Genomic DNA, 13361 nt, shown 5'->3' with positions numbered 1-13361 from the left:
AAAATTTTTTTTCTATTTTTTTGTGAAAAATGCCATTGGGATTTTGATAGAGATTGTGTCAAATCTGCAGATTCCTTTGGGTAGTACAGACATTGTAACAATATTGCTTTCCAATCCATGAACATGGAATGTATATTTATTGTGTCTTCTTTAATTCCTTTCAGCAATGTTTTATAGTTTTCAGTGTACAAGTCTTTCATTTCTTTGGTTAAGCTTATTCCTAAGCTTATTCTTTATTGATGCTACAGCAAATTGTTTTGTTAATTTCCTTTTCAGATTATTTATTACTGTATAGAAACAAAACTGATTTTTATATGTTGATTTTGTGTCTTGCAACTTTACTGAATTTGTTTATTTGTTTTAATAGTATTCAGGTGTATTTTTCATGGTTTCTATATATTAGACCATGCCATCTGCAAACAGAGATAATTTTACTTCTTCGTTTGAGATTTGAATGCCTTTTATATCATTTTCTTGCTGAATTGCTGTGGCTAGGACTTTAGTTACTATGTTGAATAGGAGTGAGACAAGTCCTTTCTTTGTTCCTGATCTTAAGAGAAAAAACTTTTAATTTTTCACCACTGAGTATGATATTTGCTGTGGAATTTTCATATATAGCTTTATTCTGTTGAGGTAATTGTCTTCTCTTCCTAGTTTGTTGAATTTTTAAAAAAATAAAAGTGGTGAATTTTGTCAAATGGTTTTTCTGCATATATTGAGATGATTATGTGATTTTTATTCTCTGTTCTGTCAACGTAGGGTATCACAATGAATGATTTTCATATGTTGAAACATCTTTGTATTTCAGGGATAATTCCCACTTGGTCATGGTTATGATCCTTTTAACGTACTGTTTGCTCATAATGTTGTTGAAGATTTTTGCATCTGCATTCATCAGGGATATTGGACTGTAGTTTCCTATTCTCACAATGTCTTTTTCTGCCATTAGTATCAGGGTAATGTTGGCCTCATAAAATGAGTTTGTAATTAGTCTTTGATTTTCAATTGCTAACAAAAGTTTGAGAAAGATTTGCATTAATTTTTCTTTCTTTAAAATTTAATTTTTTAAAATTTTTATTATGGGTATATTATAGTTGTATATCTTTATAGGGTGCATGTAATATTTTGATACAGGCACACAATGAGAATTAATCAAATCAGGGTAATTGGGGTATCTATCACCTCTGGCATTTAACGTTTCTTTGTGTTAGGAACATTCCAATTCTACTTTTTTAGTTATTTTAAAGTATATCATAACTTGTTCATTATAGTCATTTTGTTGTGCTATCAAATATTGTTCATTCTATCTATCTAACTATATTTTTGTACCTGTTAGCCATCCCCACTACCTTCCCAGCCTCTGCTGTCATTCTACTCTCTGTCTCCATAAGATCAATTGTTTTTAATATCTAGCTCCCATATATAAGTGAGAATATGTGACATTTGTCTTTATGTGCTTGGTTTATTTCACCTAACATAATGTTCTCCAGTTCCATCCATGTTGTTTTAAATGACAGGATTTCATTCTTTTTTTGTGGCTATATAATATTCCATTGTGTATGTGTACCACAATTTCTTTATCCATTTATCATCTGTGGGTGGACATTTAGGTTGATTACATATCCTGGCTATTGTGAATAGTGCTGCAATAAACATGAGAGTGCATATATCTTTTTGATATACTGAATTCCCATCCTTTGGATATATACTCAGCAATGGGATTGCTGGGTCATATGGTAGTTCTATTTTTAGTTTTTTGAGTAACCTTCATACTGTTCTTCATAGTGGTTGCACTAATTTACATTCCCATCAACAGTGTATGACAGTTCCCCTTTTTCCACATCCTCACCAGTATTTGTTATTGCCTGTCTTTTTGATAAAAGCCATTTTAACTGGGGTTAGATGGCATCTCATTGTAATTTTGATGTGCATTTCTCTGAGGACTAATGATATTGAGCATTTTTTCATATACCTGTTGGTTATTTATATGTCTTTTTTTGAGAAATGTCTAATCAGATCTTTTGCTCATTTCTACATCAGATTATTTGATATTTTTCTATTGAGCTCCTTATATATTTTAGTTTTTAATCCCTTGTCAGATGGGTAGTTTGCAAATATTTTTTCCCATTCTTTGGGTTCTCTCTTCACTTTGTTGATTGTTTTCTTTGCTGAGCAGAAGCTTTTTAGCTTGTGATAAAGTAATTATCGTTAAGGATGAATTTACTATTGCCATTTTGTTAATTGTTTTCTGTCTGTCTTTAGCTCTTTTGTGTCCTTTTCCTCTCTTGCTGTCTTTCTTTGTCTTTTGTTGGCTATTTGTAGTGACATGCATTGATTCTTTTTTTATTTTCTCTTATGTGTCTTCCAAAGGTATATTTTTTTGTGATTACCATAGTTTCTATACAAAACATCCTTTAGTTATCCCAATCTATTTTAAGCTGATAATAACTTAAATTCAATCATATACAAAAACTATATACTTTTACTTCACCACCTTTATGTTATTGATATCACAAATTATATATTTTTACATTGTGTATCCATTAACATTTTTTTTACAACTTTGATGTTTTTATTTTTTTATTTTTTATTTATTTTTTTTGTTTGTTTGTTTTTTTTTATTTTTTTTTTCAATTTAATTTTACAGAATCAAAGAGTCTAACAGTATATCTTGTTAGATACAGTATGTCCTCATAATGTATACATTATTTCTTGTACAATGATATGAAATAATATGGGAAATATTCATGATAAATTATTAAGTGAACAGTGCAAGTTAAAAACAATAGTTTCATATTTTTTTCCCCACCCCCCCTTTCCCGAGTCAGCACCTTCAAGTGTAACCACTCCCCAAACGGTGCGCAATGCACTCATTGTGTAGGCATACCCCCCATCCCCTCCCCCACCCCCCACCTCAGTCTGATGTCCAATTGGTGTCATTCCCAGATTTGTATTTAGGTGATGATCAGGGAAACCAATTTTCTGGTGAGTACATGTGATGCATTAACATTTTATAGTTTGTTTTTTATCTTTGTCTTTTAACTTCTATATCAAAATTAAAAGATTATTTATGTTCCACTGTTACAATATTACAATATTTTGTATTTGTCTATATATATACCAGCAAACTTTATATTTTCTTGTGCTTTTGTGTGTAGCATTTTGTTTGTTTGTTTGTTTTAACCTGAAGTACTCTCCTTAGTGTTCCTTGTAAGGCAGGTCTTGTCATAATGAATCTCTCCGCCTTTGTTTATCTAGGAAACTCTTTATCTCTCCATTTTTGAGGGACAGTTCTGTCAGATACAGTATTCTTGGTTGGCAAATAAAAAATCTTTTATCACTTTGAATATAACATCTCACTTCCTTGTGATTTTCACGGTTTCTGCTGAGTAAGCCACTGATAGTCTATAGGGGTTTCCTTGCATGTGATGACTTGCTTTTCTCTTGCTGCTTTCAAAATTCTTTTCGTCTTTGACAATTTGAGTATTATGTGCTTGGAATGGACTTCTTTATTAATGACCCTTTTTATTGTGCCATATTAGCTTGAATTTCTTTGTTTTTCTTTTTTGTTGACTCTTAATTAAGCTTGAATTTCTGACCAAAATGGCCTTTTCTCAGTTCTTGGATTGCCATGTTCTTGGCCTCTTATTTTTGGAGCTATGATTTGGTTGCCTTAGGAGAGTGTTCAAATAATGAAAGAAAGGGAGTATTTTGACAATGGTTGAAGGAAACAGGCTATATATCTACATGGATCCAGTGCTCCATATAAAAAAATCACAATGATAGAACAATTTATAATAACTGCAGGTAGAAAACTGCTTCATAAAACTGTTATAAGATATTCCTAAAGAACAGAACCTGTAAATAGAACACACAAATATTATTGTTATTTTATTTGGGATATATTGTGTAGCATTAATCTCCAGTGCTTCTGTAGGCAGCAGAGCCAATTAGGGGAAAAATATGTAGGAGAAGTGTTTAGACCAGGGTGCTGAGGAGGGCAGGATTCACACAAGTGGAGAAGACAGGGGAGGGTGCCCAGGACGAGGCAGAGTGACAGGACGGAGCCTGCCAGTGAACGGAGCTGTTGAGGGGCCACGGAGTACGAATAAGGCTTGGCCTGATAGAAGCAGCCTCTGGTGGGATCAGGTGGAGGGCAGTGGGAGTAAAACAGGAAGAGAGGAGACTGATCACTCAGCCACTCTGAGTGAGAAGCTGCAGTCAGGAGGGACCGTTGCTCAGGCCTGCAGGTATGTAGCTACCTGGGCAATGTGCCAGAGGGACAAGGACTGTGAGGATGAAGCCTCTGTGGGATCAGTGCTGGGGGAGAACAACTGGTTACTTACTTTTTTCTCTCTCAAATTGTCAGTTTTTGCCTCTCTATTGCTTCTTAGTCCTTATATATCTGTATAAGCATATGAACTTGCTTACTTTTCTTCTGTTTTTACAAAAGCACTTTCCAAATCTATAATGGTTCTCCTTCTTGCCCAACTTTGTCATAGCTCTATCATCCCAGGCAAGACCACTGAAGAATGGTCTTTTGTTAGCCCACCTTCATCTCCTATGAATCCCTTATCCGCTGACAATTTGCTTTTGTTCTTATCATTCCAGTAAAATTATATTTGTTAAAATCAGAAAAAAAACCATTTTAGATGAAAATCTAGCAACCCCTTTTCAGCCATTATACCACTTGCTGTATCTTCAATATTGGACCCCACCGTCCCCTCCCTCCTTCTGGGTATTCTCCCCGATGCTGTTTTCTGGTACCTTTTTGGTTGTTGCTCTTATTCTGTCCTGGATTTTTCTTCCTCCATCTGTCCCTTAAATGGTGATGTTCCATATAGTTCTGTCTCAAATTATGCATTCTGCCTGGGAAAATATATCCACTCCTGGACTTTACTTCTCATCGCTGTATCACTTATTCCTGAATCAGTGTCTCCTGCTCAGGCTCCTTCCTTATCCATAGAAACGTATCCTAATGCACATGTGCTGCAGGCAGCTCAAGCTCATCATGTGTTAAACCACTTTAAATACTCTCTTCTTCTATTCTGCCTTTGCTCCTGCATGTCAGTCTCAGTGAATTCTCACCTGGAAGTTATTATCTTTTTTAATTTTAATTTTTAATTTTAGCCATTCTAGTGGTGTGTATTGACATAAACATAATTTAAATTTGCATTTCCATGATGACTGAGGGTGCCGAGCTTTTCTTCATGTGCCTTTTGGTTATTCATACAGTTGTGTTGTGTCTATTCAAATATTTTACCCATTTTTGTTGAATTGTTTATCTCTTTATAAATGAGTTGTATGAGTTCTTTATATATTCTGGCTGCAAGTCCTTTCATATATATATATATCTCTATTGTGAATATTTTCTCCCAGTGTTAGGCTTGCCTTTTTTCTTAACCATTTCTTTTGAAGGGCAGAATGTTTTTATTTTGACAAAGTCCACAATTTATTAATTTTTCTTTTACAGCTCATGTTTCTTTTCTGTCCTATCTAAGAAATCTTTGCCTACCCCAGGATTTTAAAGACATTGTCTTGTTTTCTTCTGTAAGTTTTATAGTTTTAGTTGCATATTTAGGTCTTTAATATGTGTATAGTTAATATTTGTGGCTGGTATGAGATAAGGGTAAACATTCATTATTCTGAAAATGAATGTTTAGTGTTCCAGCACCATTTATTTTTTGGATTTAATCTTTTTTTATTGTGGCAAGATATATATGACATAACATTTGCATTTTAACTATTTTTAAGCTTATAGTTCAGTGGCATCAAGTACATTCACATTGTTGTGCAACCATTGTTACCATCCATTTCCAGAATTTTTCATTTTCTAAACTGAAACTCTGTCCTCATTAAACATTAAGTTTCCACCTCTCCTCCCCTAGCCCCTGGCAACCACCATTCTACTTTCTGTCTTTATGGATTTGACTATTCTAGGGACCTCATATAAAAGGAATCACTCAGTATTTGTCTTCCTGTGACTGATATATTTCCTTAACATAATGTCCTCAAGGACCATCCATGTTGTAGCATGTGTTAGAATTTCCTTCCTTTTTGAGACTGAATAATATTCCATTGCATGGATAGATCACATTTTGTTTATCCTTTCATCAGTTGGTAGACATTTGGTTGTTTTTCACTTTTTGGCTATAGTGAATAATGCTGTTATGAACATTCATGTGCAAGTTTCTGTGTGAACGTAGGTTTTTATTTATTTTAGCCAGATACCTAGGAGTAGAATTGCTGGGTTGAGTGGTAACTCTAGGTTAATTTCTTTTTTAAGAGACCAGGTCGTGCTCTGTTGCCCAGGCTGGAGTACAATGGCCCAATCATAATTCACTGCATAGTTTTAAATTTTTGAGGAGCCACTAGACTGTTTTCTATAGCAGCTGAACAATTGTACATTCCCACCAGCAGCATAGGAGGGCTCCAATTCCTCCACTTCTTTGTCAGCACTTGTTATTGTCTGACTTTTAGATTATAGCCACCCTATTGTGTATGATGTGGTGTCTCATTGTGGTTTTGATTCACATTTCTCTGATGACTAGTGATGTCCAGTGTCTTTTTCACGTGCTTGCTGACCATTTGTCTGCCTTCCTTGGAGAATGCAAATGCTCTCCTTGAAGATACCTGCACTGCTTGCCCTCACCTCCTTTGCCTTTGCTCAGAAGTTGCCTTCTCTGTGAGGCCCTTTAAAAATTACAGTCCCCTGGGCCTGCCCATCTGCCCACCTCCACTCTTCATCTGTCTGGTTTGCTGACCATTGTATTCATCTTTGGTCTCAGAGGGAAAGCTGAGTGAGGCAGAGAGCTGCTCACTCAGGTCACACTAGCTCCATCCCCACATTGGAGGACACAATGCAAATTGTTAAACGGGTAAATGCAGCCAAGGGCCTTCTCATAGCCATCTGCTGCTCCCCTCCCCCAGCTTGGGGACTGTCCGAGGGAGAAGCTCAGGATGCCTAGGATAGGCAGCATGCCTGACCCCCAGCCTGTGGGCTCCTGGAGGCTGACACAGAGTTCTGCTCTTCTTGTTGCACACAGTGACCTAGCTGAGCTCTGCTCTGCACAGCATGTGGGTGTGGCTGGGCTCAGGTAGGGCACGCCTGGCCTTGGCCACAGATGTGCCCCTGATTGCAGTCCCTGGAGATCCAAAATTTCTGCTTAGTCCCCATGAGGCCCTCAAATCCTGGCTTCTTCGCAGCACCATTTATTGAAAGCATCCCAAGAATGGAAAAACAAGCATCACATGTACTCGCCAGAAAATTGGTTTCCCTGATCATCACCTAAATTCACATCTGGGAATGATAGGAATCGGATATCAGACTGAGGTGGGGGGAGGGGGGAGGGGGGAGGGGATGGGTGTATGCCTACATGATAAGTGCAATGCGCACCGTTTGGGAAATGGACACGCCTGGAGCTCTGACTTGGGGGGATAGGGGGTACATGGGCAACATATGTAACCTGAACTTTTGTACCCCCCATAATAAGCTGAAATAAAAAAAAAAAAAAGAAAAGACTATTCTTTTCCCATTTAATTATCCTGGCAACTTCCTAAAAAAATCAATTGACCACATATGTGTGAATCTATTTTAAAATTCTGTGTGATTCTTTGCTGTATGGATTGAGTCTATCTTTATGCCAACATTCCACACTGTCTTGATTGCTGTAGCATTCTATTAAATCTTGAAATCAAACAGTGTAAGTCTTCCAAATTTGTGTTTGATTTTGTAATTTTTTTTCTCTTTTAGATTCTTTACATTTTTATATAGATGCTAGAATCAGTCCATCAATTTCTATTAAAAAATCCTGCTGGAATTTTTACTGGACTACATTAAATATGTAAATTAACTCCAGGAGATATCTTCATAACTATGTCTTCCAATCCATGAGCATAGCATATCTCCTCATTTATTCAGTTCTTCTTTAATTTCTCTCAGCAATGTTTTATAGTTTTAAGCATACAGGTATTATACATATTTTGTAAAATTTGTCCCTGTTTCATACATTTTGTTCTTTTTCAAGTAGTATTACTTAAGAGTTATTTTCCAAAGTTTGTTACAAGTTCTGTCTTAATGTTAATAAAAAGGAACAAACTCTTATAAGCAGTAATGTTACTATATCTTAGATTAAAATTGATAGTGCAATTCTCCTCTCCTAGCCTGTAAGTGACTTCTCATAATGACTTCTCCTTTTTGTTCCCCATGCACAGGTACTGGTATATAATAGGCACTCAATAAAATTTTTTTTTGAATGAAGGTATCATTTTCAAAATCAAGCTGATTTTGATTTAGGTTTCAAAAGACCATTAAAAAGCACTCAGAATTTAAAGCTCTGGGGATTCTCACAGCTTGAGCTATATCTAAAAAGCAGAGTGAAGTGATTTGACAATTATTTGACTGACTTGAGAAATACAGACATTTTTCTACACTTGATTGACATTCAAATTATCCATTGTTCATCTTAACAAGGTAAGTATGAAATCACACTCTCACTTGTGTTATCTCAGGAAGGAAGCCTAAGAAAAGAGACAAGGGAGAGCTAACTAGGACTCCTGAAGCAACAATATTGCACTCGGATATACGAGGTAGGGAGCTGATGCAGCTCAGGGCCATTCTAGCATCACAGAGTAGTAGAGTCTCTTAGGGTCAAAAGGAACCATAGAAAAAGAGGCTCCAAGAATTAGAAGGATAGTTGAGTCAGATGAAGGTAAGTTCTTCAGTAATCTTGAGTTTCCATGGGAGCTGGACCAGATTATAGATTTATCCTAACTTTTTTAAAAACACATCATTTAGAGAGAGAAGGAATTTCTTATCTTTGTCTTAGTCCACTTGTGCTGCTTTAACAAAATACCTGAGACTGGGTAATTTATAAAGAACAGAAACTTATTTCTCACAGTTCTGGAGGCTGGAAGTCCAAGATCAAGGCACCAGCACGTTTGGTGTGTGGTGAGGGCCTGGTCTTCTGCTTCCAAGGTGCTGCATCCTCCAGAAGGTATCAACACTGTGTCCTCACATGGCAGAAGGGACAGAAAGGGCAAAAGGGGCCAAACCCTGTGTGAATCCTCTTTCATAAGGGCCTTAATCTCATTCCTGGGGGTAGGGGGGAAGCCCTCATGGCCTAATTCCCTCTTAAAGGCCCCACCTCTTAATACTATTGCATTGGAGATTAAATTTCAACATGAATTTTGGAGGGGACACAGACGTCATGGCACCTGGTGAGCAGCACCGCCATCTATCTTTGAGGCTGGAAGCTGGACGCTCCAGGCTACATCCAACCCCACCCTTCTCCCCCACTCAGTATGTTCTATTTGATCTATACAGTATTTCTATTTTTTTAATCCACACTTTAAAATGAAAATTAATAATAATTTAAAGTTAATTATCCTGATTTTAACATGAGACTTTTTGTGAGAATACAAGGATTTCTGGGTTGTCTTGAAAACAGGAACCTGTGGAAGCTCTTGGCCTTGGTTCTGAAATGGCAGCAACTGGCCGGGACTGAGGAGCAGCGGCTGTCTCTGAGTGCCCTCTCCAGTTTCTTACAGTCTCCACCGGCCTTAGCCCTGGCCCTCTTACTAATATATTTTACCTGCACGGTACAAGAAGAGAAAGAGAAAATTTGGCTGTGCCCAGATCCCTTCCCAGCTTTTATCTGGAGTATCTACAGCTGAAATGCTTGACCTGGGCATGCACATGTACAACCACAGCCTGCAGCAGCGGCTCAGCGACAGGAGTGCCTGAGCTTCACTGGGACGGACGCCTGCTGCGTGTATGTGCAGATTCCTCAGCCCATGCCCAGGGCTCTGATGCTGGACACCGGGAGGGGGGCCCAGGAGACAAGCTCCTCGTGATTGTCACGCAGTTGGACCGTCAGATCATACTTAGAGAAGCGCTGTCTATAGGAAAACAATATACAAATGGATGTGGACCAGGCTGACCGGCCAACCTCCGGACTTTAGATCATGTGGTTGCCTTGATTGCCGTCAGTGTCCCCTTGAAAGTCACACATACAGGTAAACACATGCCACATATGTCCACCCCCAACATACACACACCACACACACACTTCATACACATACCCCACTACACCCCCCCACACTCCACATACCATATTCCAAACACACACCACACACATATGCCCCCATACATATAGACACACACCATGCACACTCAAATACCATACAGACTTATCACACACATCACACATACACATGCCACACCACACATACAACACCACACCACACATGTACATCTTCTTAAATATACATACCACCCCACATATACACTTCACACACACACACACCCCCCACGCCCCTCCTGCACCCTACATATCACATTCTAAATACACACCACACACTTACCTTCACATACGTATAGACACACATCACATACATGCATACACCACACAAACTTATCACACACATATTACACATACACACACCATACCGCATCACACATACACACACATCACACATGTACATTCCCCTAAATACACCCCCCCACACATACACAAGACACACACACACACCTCACACATACACACATGTGCATGAGCGTTTTGCTCTTTCATTTAAAATTCAGGGAAAACACTACTTTGTATCCAACAGCAATATTTTAGAGTATAAAGATCTTTTCCCCTCAAGTCTCTTGAAGTCCTTAAAAAGAAAGTTCAAGTTGCAGGAATGAGCTCATCCGTGTGTCCTTCACAAAGCCTACTCCTTGCTGCAGACGAGCTCTGTTGATGCTATAATGAAGAGACAAGGCAGATTCTAAAATATTTTTTCAAGGCCCACATCTATGCAATCTTCTACTTATTCCGTGTTTACTCTCTCTGTGGGCTGAGGAAGCTGAGTGATACTATGTAGTGGGGAATGAAAGCAAACGGATGGGGTCACGTGGACGGGGAGGGGAGGGAGGTGGTGGAGAACTCCGCTTCTGGGCTCTGGGCTTTGGGTTGGAACCATCTGGATGTTGGTCCCAGCTCTGCTACTTGTGGCCTTGATTAAGCTACTAATCTCTCCAAGCCTCATCTACAAGGCGGGCGGAATTGTAGTGCCTCATGCATAGAGTTGTTGTAAGGATTAAAATGGAAAGGCTGAGAAACATAACAAAGACCCAGTGAATGTTAGTTGCTGTTAATAAGCAGAACTATGCCTGGACCGGCTTAGGCTCCCAGACGGGCTCGCCACCGCCCTCAGCTGTCAGTCTCTAGTCCAGCTACTCCCCGGGGCGAGGAAAGAGGAGGAGGAGCCTGGAGGGTAGGGCTGTAGGCGGATGAGGCAGACACAGGGAGGAAGAAGGACAGCGGTGTGGGGGCCTTGGGATCCTTGGGTGTGGCCTCGTCCTCGCCCTCCTTCCACCGCAGCACCTGATACTACATCCCTGACAGTCATGTTCTCTCTGGATGGACCAGGCATCCAGTCTTATTCTTTGTAATCTTCAAAGGTACAAATGAATCAGTTTTACAACTTCTGCTTTTCATCAAAATAAATCTCGGCAGTGAACATTTAATTTCACATGTCTCAAATATTACGAGCAGCTCTGAAAGTAACTTGTTTTCTTTTCATGCGTTCAGGAGCCATAAAAGCTGGCCAGGAGGAGGTCTCAGACCCAGTTCTTTATAGTAGACGTTGTGAAATAGTGACCAGCTCTTGGAACTCGGCCCACAGATGTGTTTTGTTTGGCTCATGGGGTATGTTTTAAAGTTTCGAGTCAATTTCCAGTATTTAAGAATAAGAGATCTTACATAAAAACCCAGATTTCCAACTTATTTTGGAAATCAGACCTGGCTCCCGCCTGGGCTCCCATTCGTATTGGTCGCGCAGGTGGGGCCGACGGGCTGTCCTGTTGGGGGTGCGCCCTCCCCGCTCCCGACCCCGACACCGGCTGGCCCGGCCTGCTGGGCGTGTTCTAGTCTGGGAGCCTGGAATGGTACGGCTGGCTGAGAACGCTTTATTAAGGGCCTGATCTCAGAGTCTAGAAAAGACTTAATCTCTTTGGCCTCAGTTTACTACTCTGTAAAGGCGAGCTAGGACACTTCCATTTCTAGCAATCCTCCATCTAGCTATGAGCGCTGCAATTAGCATGGGACTGTCACATCGATGCCATGCTTCACTGTGCACCCTCCTTTCCCTTCCGTTTCCCTGCCTCCCTCTGCGCCCACCAGACTACTGGTACCCCGGAGGGCTTCAGAGCCAGCAGGGATAGGAGAAGCCCCCCTTTGGACCCCAACAGGAGCCTCCACCTCCAGCTCACTTCACAGTAGTATTTGGTACTAAATTCCATTTTTGCTCTCGGTGAACACTTGCTCAGTCAGTAGATGAATCGGTAGCCAGGCTGGCATTCAGGCTCCTGTGGCAAATCGGGAGTGAAGGGCTGGTGTCCTCAAGGTTAGATCCTCTTCCATGAACACACACACACACAAAGTTATCTTGTGGCAGATACCTAGTGAAGTATAATAAACAAGCGCAGGTGAGATCACTTCCCAGTCAGCTGAATTGCCAAAAAAGTGAAAAAATGTAGTTTATGATCGGGATTCTCTGGAAAAAAATAAACAAGAAAGCCTGTAAGTCTCTCTCTTACACGATTAAACTAAATTTCTGGTAGTTTGTGTTTGGTGCAGATGAAAAATTTAAAATATGTAAGAAGCAATGGAAAGACAACTATGGTAGAAGAGTGATTTGAATTTTTAAATATTATAGCTTGTTTCTTTGTGAAATGAATAGGGGATTCTGAGGGTACGGAAATGAGACAGAAACCTGGCCCTCAGACAACAGCCCGTGGAATAGTGGCAGATTTAAATGCCTCTTTTATCCACTCATACCCACCGCCTACTGCAAATAATACTTATGGAAAAATACAGAGTAATAAAGCAAACACCCACATACCCATGACCTCGATGCAATGTCCATGATAAATACTGCCATATTTCTCACTTTAAGGGAACAGATTGTTAAGAGGTAAAGCATATTTTTTCTTGCTTCTCCTACATATGATTTCGATATCTCTGCCTTCAGAGTGAGCCACCTTTTTGAACTCTGTGGGAATTCTTATCCATATTTTTTGTACTTTTACTTCATCTTTTTGCATTCATAAAATACACAGGATTGTGGTTTTTCTTGTTGTTGATTTCTTTTTCTTTTTTTGTTATGTGTTTTAAAAATCACTTTAATGGTATCAGACTATATGTATCTTTCTGACATTAATCATTATGTTTTCAAGATTTATCCATGTTAATACAGCTATTTCTAGATTAATCACTTAAATTGCTTTCTGGAATGATTAAGCCACAAATTATGATTCATTACCTTATTATGAGCATTTAGGTTATTTCCATTACAAACAATGCTGCTACATA

The sequence above is a fragment of the Eulemur rufifrons genome, chromosome 3, assembly GCF_041146395.1.
Source record: "Eulemur rufifrons isolate Redbay chromosome 3, OSU_ERuf_1, whole genome shotgun sequence".
NCBI classification, from domain to species: domain Eukaryota; kingdom Metazoa; phylum Chordata; class Mammalia; order Primates; family Lemuridae; genus Eulemur; species Eulemur rufifrons.
The sequence above is the reverse complement of the archived record's forward strand: the minus strand, read 5'-3'. Positions refer to the sequence as shown.